The sequence below is a fragment of the Miniopterus schreibersii genome (genome assembly GCF_964146895.1).
Source record: "Miniopterus schreibersii genome assembly, chromosome: 2".
In the NCBI taxonomy this organism is placed as follows: Eukaryota; Metazoa; Chordata; class Mammalia; order Chiroptera; family Miniopteridae; genus Miniopterus; species Miniopterus schreibersii.
The window spans coordinates 106784931-106801265 of NC_138102.1; the positions used below are offsets into that span (position 1 = coordinate 106784931).

At 46.5% G+C, this 16335-nt stretch overlaps 1 protein-coding gene across 8 annotated transcripts in view; it reads left to right on the forward strand.

The window, feature by feature from the left end:
* Window positions 1–16335, forward strand: part of TEAD4 (TEA domain transcription factor 4) — a 130145-nt gene that overhangs the window by 62366 nt on the left and 51444 nt on the right. The gene's annotated exons all lie outside the window — the stretch shown is intronic.

Below are 16335 nucleotides of genomic sequence, written 5' to 3' on the forward strand. Positions count from 1 at the left end.
GTAGAAGGCTAAAGGAAGTTGAGATCCTTGTCACTTGTTGATGGGATGCGTTATTGATAATTAGAGTTGGGGATGATTATGGGAATAGACCCCTCCCCAGAAAGAAGAGACTTTGAATCTTGAGACTTGTGTAGACAGCACTTTTAAAGCTGGTCCCAAGGACAAAGAGGAGTGGATATATGCCAGCCAGAACTGCTTTCTGCTGCTCCAGTTCTCCTTGGAGTTGCCCATGCAGTCAAATGGATGAATCCTTCATTCTTTACGACTTGCTAGACCATTCTACACTTTCCTGTGGCAAGGGGAATGACTAGCTCATTTCGTGAAAGCTAAGGTGCCAGCCTGGGAGGGAAGGGCTGCCTCTGATTTGCTAGTTGACCGGTAGGAAGACCCCACTGGGTGTCTCAGTTTTCTCTTTCAGCTTTGCTTTCTGTTTTCTCTCCATTTATGGCTTTACTATCTGAAACATTTTCAAGGAGTGAACTGGGTAGGGGAGAGAGCCACAGTGTCCAGGAGATTCACAGAAGTAACAGCATGTAGGAGTGGGATGGGGGCACACAGGCAGACCTGACCTCAGAGTTCTGCATTCCCACAACATGATGATGTGGGCATATTGTTTAGGGTTTCTTAGAAGGAAGGAACAAGACACTGGTGTGGGGACTCTGGTCACTGCTTCTCCATGCACCCTGAGGATGCAGATGTGCTGGTGGGACCCTCCTCGCCCTTACCTGCTTAGGCCAGGTGTGTGGCTGGGGCTTAAAGGGTGTCTGGTCTAAAGGCAGCATTGATGGAGTCAAAAGGGTACCTGTTTGAGGGTCAGACATATCGGTGTACAAATCCTGACGGCTACCTCACTACCTTTGAGGCTCTCAGGCTGTTTTCTGATGAGTAATATGGGAGGGGGTTAGTTTATATGGATTCAAAAAGTTTGTTGTGAAATTTCATTGTTTGCAAAGTATGTAGCACAGTGCGTGGCACATCTCAGGACTCAGTAGCCAGTGTTCCCCAAGCTTATTTCAGCATGGAACCTCTTTTTTCTTGGGGACTTCTCTAACACCCTTTAATAAATCCTGCCCTATTCACGCATGGTTATTTAGCAAACATGAATTGAGCGTTTACTATAGGCCAGGCCCTGCACCATGTTCTTTTTGTTTGTTTGTTTTGTTTAAATATGTTTTTATTCATTTTGGAGAAAGAGGAATGGAGAGGGAGAGAGAGAAACATCCATCAGCTGCTGCCTGCAACTCGGGCATGTGCCCTGACTGAGAATCAAACCAGCGACTTCTCGGTGTATAGGAAGACACTCAACCAACTGAGCCACACCAGCCAGGGCTGCACCATGTTCTTCATCCTTAGGAACCAGGGTAGCTAGTGGACCAGGTGAAGGGGGTGTTCAGGGCTTTGTTATAGGGGAGCACAGGGCCTCCAAGTCCTATGTTCTAATTCCAGTTTTGCCTTGACTGCAGGGTGAACTTGCTGAACACTATCAGACACTCGAATGTCAGCATCTCGTTCCTTCATATTAAAGATGGGGAAACTGAGGCCCCTAGAGGGACAGTAACTTGCTTAAGATCATGCAACCAGTGAGTTGCAGACCTGGGACTAGAATCCACTGTTTTCACTTTGCATTCTGTCTCCTGCTCTGTGGATCCCAAGGTCCAGACCCCCTGGCCACCTTCATCTAACAGAGGTGGAGGCCAGAACAGTTTGACTTGGGAGATGTCTGTCATCTTGTGGCCCAGATAAGGTTGTTAGGAAGCAGAAATACTCCCCTTCATATAAGCAAAAAGCACAGAACTGTGGAATCTGAGAATGCCAACCCTGGAAGGGGTCCTTAAGAGGTCTTCAAAATGCACCTTCTTTTCTCCTCCCTGGTCAGTACATACCTCAGCCAGGTGGAGAAGGGTCTCTATCTTTATAAGATCTCCTGGGATACCGATTATCACAGTCTCCTGTGGTTTCCATTCTAGAGTCTTTGCTGGTGACTGTCACAGAACAATACCTGTTGCCTAATCTGTGGCTTCTCCCCTCTCTAGGTAGAGGTGGAGGACATGGGTCACTACTTCCCTCCACTGATTTTCCTGTAGTCGAGGTCAGTCCCAGGAAATTCAGGGCTTATAAGGGTGGCTCTACCTTGCCAGTCTTCCTTTGCCCCCCATGACCCTTTGTTGGCAGGGATTGGGACGAGAGCTCCCTTTAAAGCTCTGAAATTAGAGCTGAACAGCTGCTCTCCAGTCCCCTCTCCCTCCCCCCAGGGCTTTAACCGCTCAGGGGCCCAGGTGGAGGTGGGGGCAGGGCTTCGTCCAGGGGCAGCACTGTCTCCAACTCCATGTTTTAATTCCAGCTTTGCCTTGACCTCTTCTGAAATGACGCTTCTTCTCTTGCTTTTGGGTTTTGCATTTCAATATTGGGGAGAACCTAATCACCTGTGTGATGTGGTCTTGGAACCTTCAGCTGGTAGCAACTGGATCTTTGGAAACATTTCACTAGAACTCCAGTCCCTAAGATCTGTGCCCACACCTTCTGCCTTTATACTGGCAGGCGGGTGGAAAGGCGGGAGGATGGGCCTGGCTCCCCGTGGTGTGGCCAGCTCCATGGTGGTGCTGAGGGTAGGCCGGCCCTCATGGGTGGGAACTCAGCTTCCTTTGACCCAAACTTCATGGGAACAATAGGCTTCAGAGGAGTCACCGGGGCAGGAAATGGGAGCTGTGCTAAGGCTGGAGGACCCTCCTGGGGGATGGGATTGCATATCCGGCCGAAAGGAAGGGCAGGGTGTTGGGGGCAGTGCAAAGGGCACTGGGGCGGGGCTGATGAAACATAGGGTGGGCCTCTGCTCAGGAGGGGGCTGTTGACTCAGTGAAACCTGAGCTGCTTAGAGCCCTTTATTTTGCCCAGGAGCATTCTGCTTTGTGTCTTACTAGCAAAGGCGAAGTGTGTGATACCTGCCAGCCTCCACTGCCGTCTAGCTCGCCCCTGCCAGAGCCAGGTCTTCCCCTTCTCTTCAAGCCCCCTGAGATGTCTGCATGAATCTTCCTGGCCCAGATAAAAGGCTAGTTTTGTTTCTTCCTGGATGATCTCCATCTTGGCATTGAGCCTTGAGCAATAGTTGACTGGGGAGGCAATTTGTGCAGTGGGCAGAGCTCTGGGTGGGGAGGCAACAGGCATGGATCAGCTGGACAGCATAAAGGGTTTTTTTGTGTGTGTGTGGTTTTTTTGCTACAAGCAGAGCAAGGAGACACAAGACAAGCAGGGGGATTCCTCCTTGAAGGAGGTGGTAGAATGTTCTGGGAGGCAGAGAGCTCTTATCTTGCCTTGGTCTTTGTGAAGGTAGAACCGACTTTGTGAGAGGGTGAAGGAGGGCTGTGGGAGAAAAGAGTCAGACCACACTGAGTTGCTTTTCTTGAGTTCAGATTGCCAGACTCTTACAGGTCAGGTTTTGGGGTCCTGAGAAGCTCCAGGAGTGACCACAGAATCACTCCAGGGTCTGGGAGGAGGTAAGGGTGGCACAAATGCTGTCTTGATTTATTTTTTCAATGGGCAAGATGGGGATCCTGGAAATGGCAGGCCGGTAGGCTTCTCATTGATCCCCAAATTCCAGGTCAGATATCTGAACAGACAACCTAAGGAGACTTCAAAATGAAGTTGAGATAATAGCCACCAAGTGTTCACTCTATCAAGTTTTGGAAAATAATCTAGTTTGGGTGGAGGAATGTTCAGTAAGAACTTTGAGTCTAAGGATTTTCTTGGAGTCTAAGCATTATGATGGATTTGTTTGTGGTTGAAAGATTACCCTGGGCATTGAACGGAGCTCACATCGCCCTGGGGGGAGGTCTCCAGTAACATGTCGCAGAGCTCTCTTTTTGGCCTTTTGCTCTGTTGATTCTGTGGGTGTTTAAGACAGCAAGCACACTGGATGACAGAACCACGATTCGAAATCACCTTAATTGACTAGAATGCAGAGCTTAAGCAGAAATACAAAGTTAAAAACATTTTGTCTGTTAAAATTAATACATGCTCATTGTAGAAAACCTTTATAAATAAAGGAAGAACAACAACTTAGGGATGAGCACAGTTAGTATTTTGGTATAGACTCTTCAGATTTGTGTTCATGCAAAACTACATATTTTAACATAATTGCAATTATGCTCTATCCTGTTTTTTTCCTACTGAATACTATATAGTGAGCAATATCCCATGTCATAAAAAAACATTTAAACCATAATAAGGGTCTGAATAATAGTACATTTTATGAATGCCCCTTAATTTGTTTAACTGTAACCCTACTAGACTTTTAAAGGTTGTTTTTGCCCGGCCTGTGTGGCTCAGTGGTTGAACGTCAACCCTTGAACCAAGAGGTCCCCGGTTCAATTCCCGGTCAGGGCACATGCCTGGGTTGCAGGCTCTATCCTCAGTAGGGGGCGTGTAGGAGGCAGCCAATTGATGTCTTTCTCTCTCATCAATGTTTCTATGTCTCTATCACTCTCCCTTCTTCTCTCTCTAAAAAGCATAGTTTTAAAAAATATTGTTTTCAATTTTTGCCATTGAAAATTACTTGCGCCCTGCTGGGCGTGGCTCAGCAGTTGAGCATTGACCTAGGATCCAGGAGATCGCAGTTCGATTCCCGGTCAGGGCACATACCCCAGTTGTGGGCTCGATCAGTGACTCTCTTATCATTGATGTTTCTATCTCTCTCTCCCTCTCTCTTCCTCTCTCTGAAATCAATAAAGATATATTTTTATTTATTTATTTTTTAAAATATATCTTTATTGATTTCAGAGAGAGGAAAGGAGAGGGAGAGAGACAGATAGAAACATCAATGATGAGAGAGTCATTGATCGGCTGCAGCCCGCAACCCGGGCATGTGCCCTGACTGGGAATCGAACCCTGATCGCCTGGATCCTAGGTCGACGCTTAACCGCTGAGCCACGCCCGGCCGTGCTAAAGATATATTTTTTTTAAAAAAAGTTAAAAAAAATTACTTGCTATCTAGCAATGTGAACACGTATACTTTCCTCAAGATGAAATCGAATAGATTGAAGTGTAAAATCCTGCATTTAAGTTCAGAACATCAATTACATAAGTATAGAATAGGAACTGACAGTTCTTATGGGGAAAAATATTTGGGCTTTTGTTTGACAAAGGAAGGGGAAAGGAAATGAGCACTTAAATAAAGTGCCTACTAAGTACCAGGTGTTACTCTAGACATTTTTGCCTACATTGTCTCCTTTAATCTTTATAGCAGCCCTGTGAGGTAGGGTTTGTTTTGCTTTTTGACCTCTACTGTACAGAAGAGGAGAAAAGTTGCACAGAGATTAGTGCTTGGGTTGGAGTTTAAACCCAGGCCGATCTGACTCTTTGCACTGCCCCATTAAACCCTGAGTCTGTGGGCCCAGTGGTGTATTGGCGTCTGTGTCAAGGAAAACCTTAGTCCACTAAGCTCTGCGATACTCAAGCCACCTTGGGAGTCACCTCTGGTCTTGGAGGGTAGATACACCCTGATCTGTTAAGTATGGAGCTTGCCGATGTTGTGAGTATCTTAGCAGAGGGCAGGTGAAGATTGGAACCTGCCCCGTCATCAGGGAGTATCATCTCTCACTTGCAGAAGGCAGGCCCTCTTTGCAGCAATAGTAAGTCAGGTCCATCTGCTCTGAAGTCAGTTTCACTACATAGCACCACCTAGAACTACACAGAATTTCATTAGCTAGAACTTGTTAGGGATGCTTTGGAGGAGGTCTCTGCACTGGGTGGGAAATTGGACCAAATGACCTCTAGAGCCTCTGCTTCCTCCATGTGGTCCTGGGCCTCCGTTTCTCCACATGCAGCAGATGGGGATTGCACTGAATGGGAAGTATATTCCCACTTCGACATTCTGGGATTCCTGCTGGAGGCAAGTTTGAGAGATGTGGAGTGGGGTGGGGCAACGTCCAAGCAGATAGAGGAGATAGAAAGGGGAAAGGTGGGACTTACTGCCTGGCTTCCCATCATCTTTGTACCAGCCAAATGAACAGGTGTTAGGGACAGGCTACACCCCGAGGCTAGGGAGGAGAAGATGACCGCAGCATGGGGTGGTGGCTACGAGTACAAACTCCAGAGCTGTGCTGTCCAATAGAGATATAACATAAGCCAGATATATAATTTTAAGTCATCTAGGGGCCACATTTAAGAAGTAAAGAAAGTGGTAAAATGAATTTTAATAATATATTTTATTAAACTACTATGTCTAAAATATTGTTTAAACATATAATCAATACTTTTAAGCAGTTGAGATAGTTTACTTTTTTTTTTCCATACAAAGTGTTAGAAATCAGCATGTATTCTTTTCCACTTAGCAGTACATCTCAGTGTGGACTAGCCACTTTTCAAGTGCTCAGTAGCCACATGTGGCTAGTGGCTAGAGTTTGGACAGGATAGCTTTATAACCAGCCTACCTGGGTTTGAATCCCTTTTCTGCCACTTATCAGATATGTGGCCTTGAGCAAGTTATCTAACTACAATGTGTCTTATTTTCCCCTCTGCAAAATGTGGTTGATAATGAAGATTAAATTGGTCTGTGTTTATAAAGTGCTTAGTTTTTTGCCTGGCAAATACCAATCACTGTATAAGTGTTTATCAAATAAACCACTTATAGATGGTCCTAAAACCTGGACAAGCTCAAATTTTATGAGGAGAGTCTAGTGATGTGGTTGGAAAAACCCAGTCACAGAGTGGTCCTGTGCAGTTATTGGTATACTATACCTGTGCCCAGGAGTTCTCCATAATGAACTTGACTTCAGAGCAGATGGATCTGACCTGCTATTGCAACAAAGAGGGCCTTCTGAAAGTGAGAAATAACACACCCTGATGACCAGAGGTTCCAGTCCTTCAACAAGTGTGTTCTGAACACTGTCTGCTTGGGGCTTGGAACTGTGCTGGGTGGCATGGTGGAAGCATAAGCATCCTCAGAAATGCTCCATTGTAAATTGCATGACCTCATGTTGGGATGGGAGCAGAAGTCACTTTCAGCACTTGAAGGTTTAAGCAATAGTGGTGCTGCTTGTGCAGGAGAAGTAAAGCTGTATCAGTGGTTTCTGATACCCTCCTCAGAACACTGCCAGCCGAGCACTGCCAGCCCAAGGCTCTTGGCATCAACCCCCTCTGCTTGCACCTGGCCTCAGCTAATCCATAGTGGCCTCAGAGCACCCACTGTGTGCTTGGACTGTGCCAGGTACAGTGGGGAGAATGTGGATGGAAGACTTGTCCTTGTCCTCAAGGAGCTTGTGATCTAGCAGGGAGACAGACTGAATAGCAAACACTGACCACCTGTAAGATGAAAGAACAGCTAATTAGAAGCACAAACCAGGGGGTGCCTGGTAAAGATGATTCATTCTCATGCAGCTGAGAGGGGTCAGGGAAGGCCTCACAGAGGAGGTGGTACTTGAGCAGGCTTTGTGGGGTAGGTAGGGTTTTCGTTGCTCTGTGTGTAAATAAGAGAGGGAGGAAGGAAGAGAGTGATAAATGTCTGTGGGAAGACAGAAAAAATAGTGATTTCAGGGCTATAGTCATGAAATAATTAAAGGAGAAGCGATAACTGGCCTTTATGGAAAAGGTAAATTTGAGGTGGGCCCTCTGGCAGAATAAGGAGAATTTTTAAAAATTTATTTTTAGACTGGCCTGCATGGTGCAGTGGTTGAGTGTCGACCTATGAACCAGGAGGTCACGGTTTGATTCCTGGTCAGGGCACTTGCCTGGGTTGTGGGCTTGATCCCCAGTAGGGGGTGTGCAGGAGGCAGCCGATCAATGACTCTCTCTCATCATTGATGTTTCTATCTTTCTCTCCCTCTCTCTCTCTGAAATCAATAAAAACATACTAAAATAAATAAAGAAAATTTTATTTTTAAATTTACATACAGCATAATTTACTTTTTATGGTATACAGTTCTGTGGATTTTGACAAATGAACAGAGTTGGGTATTTACCACCACAGTCAAGATACAGAACTTCCGTTTCCCCAAACAGTGCCCTCGTGTGCTGCTTCTCTATGATGCCTCCCCTATGCCCATCGCCCGACAGCGCCAATCTGCTCTCCACTCCTATAATTGTGCCTTTTCAAGAATGTCAGATGTGCCCGCCTGGGGGTGGCTCAGCGGTTGAGCATCGACCTAGGATCCAGGAGATTGCAGTTCAATTCCTGGTCGGGGCACATGCCGGGGTTGCAGGATCGATCCCTGGTTGGGGGCTTGCAAGAGGCAGCCGATCAGTGACTCTCATCATTGATGTTTCTGTCTCTCTCTCTCCCTCTCCCTTCCTCTCTCTGAAATCAATAAAGATATATTATAAATAAATAAAAAGAATGTCAGATGGGCTCCTACAGTATGTGGCTTTTAGGTCTGCTTCTTTCAGTCAACATAATGTTTTGAGATCCATCCAAGTTGTGTGTATCAAGAGTTCAACCTATTTTTGTGCTTAGTATTTCACTGTATAGACGGATGTACCACAGTGTGTTCATCCATTCACTGGTTGAAGGACTTTTAAGTTGTTTCTGGCCTTTATTGATTATAAGTAAAGCTGCTGTCAACATTCGTGTCCTGGTTTTTGTGTGAACACAGGCTTTCATTTCTCTTGGAGTGGGAACACCTGGGAGTGGGATTGCAGGGGCCATATGGCACATGTGTGTTTAATGTTTTAAGAAGCCAACAAACTGTTCCCAAAGTCTACCATTTTGCATTCCTACCAGCAAGACATGAGCGTTCCTTTGCTCCATATCTTCAACAGCACTTGGTATGTCAGGATTCTTTTTGTTTTTGCCATTTGATAGGTGTGTAATAGAATCTCATGGTGGTTTTAATTTGCATTTCTTTACTCACCAGTGATGTTGAACATCTTTTCCATTGTTTGTTTGCCGTTCATATAACACCTTTGGTAAAGTGTCAATCCAAACCTTTTGCCTGTGTTTTCTTTTGAGAGTTCTTTAATATTTTGCATGTACCCAGTTGGGCGTGGCTCAGTGGTTGAACATCGACCTAGGATCCAGGAGATTGTGGTTCGATTCCCGGTCAGGGAACATGCTGGGGTGTGGGCTCGATCCCCAGTCAGGGGCGTGCATGAGGCACCCGATCAATGACTCTCTCATCATTGATGTTTCTCTCTCCCTTCCTCTCAATGAAATTAATAAAGATATTTAAAATATATATATTTTGCATGTAAGTCAGATGTGTGATTTACAGATTTCGTTTACAAGTTTTTGGAGAAAATTGCCCAAAGAAGATGATGGGTGTGAGGGACTCTGAGGGCGAGGTTTAGAGCTTGGTGTCCTGAGCCTTGGACGAAGCAGGATCCAGGTGAAATGGGGAGCTGGGGGGCTAACACCTGGAGAATGACCTATGAAAAAGATAGGAACAGGGCCTCCTGCGAAGTCTGTTCCTGGCTTAGCACCCGCCATAGAGCACACTTAAGAATAGGAGTCACTGGTGACGATTTGGTTGGCTGGGCACCTCCCTGACTGGCCGGCTGTGCCTGGTCTGTTTCACATGGCTGGCTGGGTCAGACTGAGCTGGTCCCATACAGAACAACAAATGCTTCTGCCCAGCCTGGGTATCAGCCACTTACATGGCCTTGTTTCCAAACTGGATGACCATGCATCCTGGAATGGGAGGTGGGGCAATAGTTAGGCGCGCAGGGGTAAGCCACTGGGTGGGAGTGTGGTTGGTGCAAGAGAGAATCAGTGGGGAGTATTTTCTGGGTCAAGGTGGGTCCTGTGTGATGGTGACCTCAGCCAAGGGTCTGAGGGCTTTGGGCCATTGGAACTTCTAGAGCCATCTCAATCCTCATGTCTGTCTCTGTCTGGGCAGAGTGGCTCTGAGATGGAGGAACATTTCTGTGAAAAATGACCAGGAGCAGGATGGGTGCTGCTTCCTGCCTCTTGTTCAGGCTCAGTCAAGCCTTTCCCACTCGTGTGTCCTGGGAGCTGTGGCACTGTCAGATGCTGGAGTCTGCATTCTGTCCTGGGACGGCCTTTTCCAGAGATGATTAAGGCCTAGAGGTGGAGAGTGGGGCAGAGCTGAAGGGTCCTGTTTTTCTGGAGCAGCTAATGCTGGCTGCCCCAGAGCTCTGTGGGCTCCCCTGATGCTGTGGGCACTGGAGGGCTGCTCCCCAGCACTGAGAGCCCCTGCCTGGCTCCTCCCGAGGCAGGGCGTGTACCCAGAGTCCCCAACTGGAGTGCCTTGTGCTGCATGGGGACCAGGTGTGGGCACACCTTCTGGTCCTAGCAGGGTGGGGCATGGTCTTGTCTCTCTTTGGGTGAGCAGCTGATTGGGCAAATCCGCCCCAAGCCTGGGAAAACAGCATTTGGTGAGCAGCACATCGTGCATGTATGTACGAGCTCTGGTTCTGTCAATTCCCCTTGGGATCGCCATTTGATGGGAGTCAGTGGCAAGTCCTGTCAGGCAAAGACTCAGTTATCTATTCTGAGATCTGAATTTTCATAGGACAGGCCTACTTAAAGTACTTTCATGAGTTTTGTTTTATTTTAAAATCCTGAAGAAGGGCCCCAAGCGGAAAAAACTTGCAAGACTTACTCTCCCCACGTTTTTCTTTTAAATTAATAGCCTTTATTTAGCTATTTTTTTTTTTAGTAGTTTTGGGTTTACAGAAAAACTAAGTAGAAAGTATAGAGAGTTCCTTCCCTTCTCCCCATTGCTCCTGTCGTTAACATCTTACACTAAAGTCCATAGTTTACATCAGGGTTCACTCTTTGCGTTGCTCATTCTGTGTGGGTGTTAACAAATGTGTGATGGCATGTATCCGCCCTCACAGCATCACACAGGGTAGTTTCCCTGTCCTCAGATCCCCTGTGCTCCGCCTGTTCATCCCTCCTTTTCCTCAATTCCAATCATAGATCTTTTCCCTGTCTCCATATTTTGTCCAGATTGTCGTATGGTTGCAGTCATCCAGTATGTACCCTTTTCACATTGATTTTTACTTAGCCTTTAAGGTTCAATATGCCTTTCAGGTTTCTCCAGGTCTTTTCACGGCTTGATAGCTCATTTCTTATTGTCGCTGAATATTCTACTTACGCCACCATTTCTCTTTGTAAGTACGGATTCTGAGATCCAGAGAAGGGAAGTGACTAGTTCAAGAGGCACCGTGAATTTGTGGCAAGGCTGAGCTTGGAGCCTAATTTGCCTTCCTTCCCAGAGCCTATTCGGAGGGGCTTCTGTGACAGGCACTGTGCTGGGGCCTAAGCCTGTTTCATCACAGCGCCATCGGCCCCTTTAATGGCTTCAGGGCAGGCCGCAGGGTGGGGTGGGAGTAGAGGTCCGTGGACACCCACGTGTTGTGACCCACTTCCTGGATGTGTTAGGGCTAGGCCCACAGACACCCACGTCCCTGGCTGCTTAGAAGGAGTGGCTGGGGGCAGCGTCCCTGGTGCCAGTTTCTGGAGAGCTGAGGAGATAGGATGCTGGCCCCTCGGGGTGTAGGGCTGGGGAGTGGATGGAGACTCTGCTACCCCAAAGGCTTAGGGCCTATCCTATATCCATTCAGGAATCTTATCTCCCTCCTTTCATCTTCATCTCTGAGCCACCCATGGCCCCTCCCTGTTGAGATACCTCCCACTGGCCTCCTTTCCTTTCCACCTGTTTACTTACCTCTCTTGCTGCCCCTCATTCCTTCTGCACCTCTCCTCTCTGCTGCTTCCCAAGGGAAGCTCTTCTCACTGAGTCTTGCCTTCTCCATCGCCCCTGCCCCCCAATAACAAATGTTTGAGGAGTCCTTCCAAGAGCCAGCCTCCGTGCCCGTACCTGTGGACGTGATTGAATTTAATCCTCAAGGCAGTCCCGTGAGGAGATAACACTGTTACCTCTGGGATATATTTGGGAGGACACAAGCTCAGAGCCAAGTAGCTTGCCCAGGGACACTGGACACCAGGCCAGCATGAGCAGCATGAGGCCCAGCTGGGATCTGAGCCCAGGCCTGAATCTGCCCCACAGCCCCTCTCCTGTCCAGGCCAGGCCTGCCAGGGCCTGCTCTCTGTCGCTGTGGTTCCCACACGTCTTACACCGGGTAGGACTGAGGGGTGTTCTTTTTGCCTTCTTTTCTGTCACCCCCTTCCCATTCCTATCCTGTCAGGAAATAAGATGTGCTCAATGTCTTCACACTGAGAGGTTGGTGAGAGGTGGTGGGTGGTGCCGACACTGTGTGCCGGGCTCTTTGCCTGTGTTGTCTCATCTAACCCTTCATCTCTCTGCACGGCAGGGCTCCTCCCTGTTTGAGAGATGAGGGGACAGAAGCTTTAGGGAGATTAACTAAGTTTTTATTGATTTTTAGGGAGAGAGAGAAACATCGATCTGCCACCTCCCATACATGCCCAGACTGGGGATTGAACCTGCAATCTTTTGGTGTACTGGACAGCGCTCCAATCATCTGGGCCACCTGGTCAGGGCCGAACTTTCTTTACAGTGAACCAGACTCTTGCCCAGCTTCCGAGAGCTTCTCGCAGAGCTTTACACCTGTTAGGAGAGGAAGAGTCACCACTCAGGGTGAAGGAAGGATGCTCTGGTGGTGAGAGTTCAGGCATTGTGACACCTAGCTTGTGTGATTTTATAACTTTTTGAGAATGGCCCTTTTCTGGCTTCCAGCAAGCCCTGGCCAGTCTTCTAAAGTCACACTGGGGTCAGTTTTTTCCAGCTGAGCACATGGCCGAGCCCCAAGGAGCCCATTTCTTTCCTGGGCAGCTTCCTCTACTCCCTCTCCCGCCTTCATCCCTCAGGACTGCCTGCCTCTGGCCTGGGAGCTCTCCTATCTTGTCTCTTTTCATCTCTAACTATAAATTGACCATTTTCCTTTGTCTCCTATATTTTGAGCCCACATCTTTCCCCCTGCTATCTCTTGGTGCTCTCTTTAAAAAAATGGTGGTGGCCGGTTGGGTGTGGCTCAGCGGTTGAGCATCGACCTAGGATCCAGGGGATCGGGGTTCGATTCCCTGCCAGGGCACATGCCCGGGTTGCGGGCTAGGCAGCCAATCAATGACTCTGTCATCATTGATGTTTCTATCTCTCTCTCTCCCCCTCCTTTCCTCTCTCTGAAATCAATAAAGATATGTTTTTAAAAAAATAAAAATAAATAAATAAATAAATAAATAAATAAATAAATAAATAAAAATTGTGGTGAAATATACATAACAGGAAATTTACTATTTTAACCACTTTTAAGTGTACAGTTCAGCTTCATTAAGTACATTGACAGTGTTGTGCTATCACCTTTCATCTTCAGAACTTTTCATCATCCCAAACAGAAATTCTGTACCCATTAAACAATAACTCCCCATTCTCCTTTCCCCAGCCCCTGGTAACCTGTATTTTATTTTCTGTCTCTATGAATTTGCCTGTTTTAGGTATTTCATATAAATGGAATCCTACAATATTTGTTCTTCTGTGTCTGGCTTGTTTTACTTAGCATAATGTTCCCAAGGTTTATCCATGTTGTAGCATGTATCACAATTTCCTTCCTTTTTTAGGGTGAATAATATTCCATTGTATGGATATACCACATTTTGCTTGTCCATTCTTTTGTTAATGGACATGGGTTGTTTTCACCTTTTGGCTACCTTGGTGCCTTTTGACATGTCTCTCTGTTCAGACATTTTATTTAATACATATTTTGATTCATTACCATAGAAGCCACTACCGGCAGCATCATGGCTCATGCCTGGACAAAGCTTATCTAACACATATTTTCTCTGTAAGGCACATCACAGCCTTCTTGCACTTAGGACACTGAACAGCACTTCAGCACTACACTTAGGGACCTTTTTATTTTTGTTTATTTATCTTTTAATGGAAATGTATTCCTATTTAGAGAGAGACAGAGAGAGAGAGAAACATTGACTTGTTGTTCCACTTGTTTATGCATTCATTGGCTGATTCTTGTATGTGCCCTGACTAGGTATCAAACCCACAACCTGGGTGTATTGGGACAACACTAACCAACCAGGGCCTTGGGGACTACTTTAAACAGCAAAGTCATTAACAAAAAGCACAAAAGTGCAAAAAATCATGGCAGTAAATAGTCTGTGAAAAGGATACTTGTTAGACAAACAATCCAATTAAAAAATGGGCAAAGGACCTAAATAGACCCTTCTCCAAAGAGGACATAGAAATGGCTAAGAGATATATGAAAAAATGCTCAACATCGCTAATCATCAGAGAGATGCAAATTAAAATCACAATGAGGTATCACTTCACACCTGTCAGAAAGCTACCAGCAACAGTCATTGAGCTACAAGTGCTGGCGAGGGGGTGGAGAAAAGGGCACCCTAGTACACTGCTGGTGGGAATGCAGACTAGTGCAGCCACTATGGAAAGCAATATGGAGTTTCCTCAAAAGATTAAAAATTGACCTGCTATTTGACCCAGTGATCCCACTTCTAGGAATACATCCTAAGGAACCCGAAACACCAATCACAAAGAACTTAGGCACTCCTGTGTTCATAGCAGCACAATTTACAATAGCCGAGATCTGGAAACAGCACTTGATGAGTGGATAAAATGAGGGGACAGTAGTTGAGTGGATAAAAACGCTGTGGCACATTTACACCATGGAATACTATGCAGCTGTAAAACAGAAGGATCTCTTATCCTTTGGCACAGCATGGAGGGAACTAGAAGGTATTACGCTAAGTGAAATAAGCCAGTCAGAGAAAGACAAATACCACATGATCTCACTTATATGTGGAATATAATAAACAAAATAAACTGGTGAACAAAGTGGATCCGGAGACATAGAAGCATGGAACAGACTGAGAGATCTCAGAGGGAAGGCTGGGGGGTGGGGGTGGGGAGAGATTAATCAAAGAACTTATATGTTTATAAGCATAACCCATGGGCACAGACATTGGTATGGGAAATCCTGGGTGTGGGATGGATGCAGGGTTCAATGGGGATAAAAAGGGTGGACATCTGTAACATTCTCAAAAATAAAGATAAACTTAATAAATAAATAAATAAATAAATTTTTAATAAAAAAGGATACTTGTTTACCATTTGAGAACTGAGACCAGAAGGCAGAGTGCAGCCTTGTTTAATCAAACTCAGCTGAACATGTGTGACTTAGGTTTTGGCTGCTCAGCACAATGTACACATCTGCAAATGACCACGAAAACACTGCGAGTACTGAATTGGGGTTTACAAATTTTAGTGAGTAGGCAAATTTGCATTTGTGGACTCTGAATATTCTGTGAATAATAAGAGTCAACTGTGTTTACATCTTCCCAGGGAGCCCTGGACCCTGCTGCCCACTAGATTGAAGGATGTTGAGGGCAGGCCATGTTATATGTGGACTTGGTACCCAATGGCTGGCACATAGTAGGTGCTCAGTATACAGCTTTCAGTGAATAAATGAAAGTCTCAAATGGCTAATGGGCTAGTGGTGAGGCGTGAGGCATGAAAATAAGCAAGGAGGAATTTTTTTGGCTGGGGAACCTGTTTAACCACACGTGTCAGTCACCTGCTCCTCTCCTTCTTAGGAACCAACTCTTTCATTGAGAGGCATCCAGATGCTGGTCGTGGGAGTTGTAATTGTGTAGCAGCAAAGTATAGACCTGAGGTTTAGTTCTAGTCCCCATTTCAACTAGCTGTAAGGCCTTTGGCAAGGCACTTCACCTGTAAGTTGGAGGGCAACTCTCCTCTGAGGTTTTTCCTCACTCACACCAACCTTGGAAACCCCACACCTCCCAGCTGGGACCTTCACCAGAGGCTTGCGGGGGAGGGGCAGTGGGCTCTGTGCTGAGAAAGGAGCCAGGAAGACTCAAATCCACAGAGAGAAATGCGCCTTGCTCCCCTTAGCTGGTCAGCCAGGGTCTGGTACCCCTCCCTCTTACTCTTCACATCTAACTTAAATCCCTCACGCTGTACACTCAGACCACTCCCTCCCTTTTGTCCACAGAACTATTGGTAAAGAAGTCAGAGTAGCATTGTGGTGGGTGAGAGGCCGTTTGCTGTGGAAGTTTTTGAGCTTATCTACTTAGAGCTTTGGGGCTCAGGCACAACCCTTCACTTCAGGAGCCCCAGCTTCGTCATCTGAAACACAGTGGTACTGGTTACCTCAAGGTGATGTTGGGAGGAATGGAGGAGATGTTAGCCCAGTGCCAGGCACAGAGTGGGTATTCAGAAATGGTACCTACTAGCCTTAGTATTAAAATTATTCTCTCTGATAAGCAGAATGTCTGTTGTCCCTCAGTGTCCTGGGTACCTTCCAACAGCTAGGCCTCCCTCCCATGATTGTTGGGTCATCCAGCCTGTCCTGCAGGGTCACCTGCCCAGTGCAAGGGGGCCAGGCACGATGGGGAGGTAGCACTGTGTTGGG